This window comes from Neofelis nebulosa, chromosome 1, assembly GCF_028018385.1.
Source record: "Neofelis nebulosa isolate mNeoNeb1 chromosome 1, mNeoNeb1.pri, whole genome shotgun sequence".
Classification (NCBI taxonomy): domain Eukaryota; kingdom Metazoa; phylum Chordata; class Mammalia; order Carnivora; family Felidae; genus Neofelis; species Neofelis nebulosa.
Genome location: NC_080782.1, coordinates 111,064,531 through 111,066,464, shown reverse-complemented (window position 1 = coordinate 111,066,464; position 1,934 = coordinate 111,064,531).

The following is a 1,934-nucleotide window of genomic DNA, read 5'->3' as shown; positions in this document are numbered from 1 at the left end:
CTTTGGAGAATGCTCATGCTGTATGTTTATGGAATGATTTGGGGGATGACATTATGCGTTGCAAATAAATCCTCCGTACATGTCAGGGCATTTTCTGTCTCCCTAGAGAATATGTTCACACTGTAGTAGTTGATGTTTTAATTGTATTTTTCTTATGCTATCTCCCTTATCAGACCCATCTGCAAAAGAGTGATGGAATTTTGAAGAAATCATTAATTTTCTAAATGACAATTCTTCTATATTGCTACTTTTTCAGTGTTTAACAGCAGGAGTTTTTGTTTGTTTTCTTTTTTCCTCCAGTTGACATAGGTAAATAAATATGGAAGTAAATATTTTCACATTATCCAATTAAACATATTCTTGGGTCTATCTTGTGACAAGCTTTACAAAAGACCTAGTAAAACGTTACAGCTATTACAAAGGGGAAAGACTAAATGCTCTAATTAAATGTGGCATTTCCTATTTCTTCTGGCTATCAACTAGGTTCTAGGCCTGGTTGGAGGCCAGTAAAACATTCTGGTTCTGAGATGGCTTTTATATGATGAGACTCACCACGGATCTTCAGAGTGGAATGAACAGCAGAATGATACCAGTCTGGTCAGTTTTCACAATACTGAAATTGTATACAGTCTGTATGTACACTAAAATGTTTTTGCTCAAAATTAACATAATATAAATAAATAAAAATAGCTTACCTAATATTTAACAAAAGCAAACATTTACCTCTTGAGAGAGAAATTATTGTTCAAATACAAAATTTATTTTTTTAGATTTTAATTTTTAAGTAATCTCCACACCCAACAAGGGGCTCAAACTCACAACCCCAAAATCAACAGTCACATGCTCTACCGATTAAGCCAGCCAGGCACCTCTCCAAATTATAAAATATAAAGCAAATTTATTTGTAAGCAAGTTGTTAACCTGATCATTTTGTGTATGTCGAGATGTAATGATTTATTTTTCAAAATTCCAGATTGTAACTTATTCCCTCGATTAGCTGAGATGACTAGCAATAATGATGAGGCAATGTCATTTTTTCTTTCTGGAGTCTTCCTTATAAGCACTGGACTGTGTGAAGTTCTTGCCACTAAAGAGTAGTTTTCAAACTTGGGTGTAAAGAAGCCTTATGTGGGGAGTGACTGATGGTCAATTTATGGTTCCCAGCTCCATTATGTTCAGGTGCACTCTAAGCGTTCTCTCTTTGAAAACCACTGCTCCAGGAATTTGATAAATCTCTATTGAATTTAACTCAATTTTTTCACTTTTTTAAATGTTTATTTTGAGAGATAGAGCACGAGCATAAGAGTGCACTTGAGCAAGCAGGGGAGGGGCAGAGAGAGAGAATCTCAAGCAGGCTCCACACAGTCAGTGCAGAGCCTGACAAGGTGCTTGCTCTCACGAACTGTGAGAGTGTGACCTGAGCCAAAATCAAGAGTCAGATGCTTAACCGATTGAACCCCCAGGCACCTCACATTTTTCATTTTTAAATTAGAAATTTACCTGGGTACAGGTGCCATGCTAGGTCTCTGGATAGGACTCTACTGCCCCTTTCAAATAAATTCCTTTGCCATACATCCATGTAGGCATCCAAGTACACAGAGCAGGTGCTAGATTTGGTGCTGGGGGAGGGAGTGTCTCTTTCTTGAGGCTCTCAGTTTAGTTCCTGGGAGTCCTGTTAATGAAGTTTGCCTGTCAGCCTAGCCCCTGACCACACTGGCCGATGTGATATGTGATGTGATATGATGAGCCACAGCATTTGGGAAGCTGTAGACGTTTTGTATTTTTATTTCTTACCATTGCCTAATGGCAAATATTGGAACATAATCAGGGGCCTCTAGTCCTGATTTAGTCCCTGGGGTAGGGTCCTGTTTGAAAAGGGTAATTATAAGTAATTTAGTAACGAATTCTATGAACACCAGGAAAACACTGTAAAT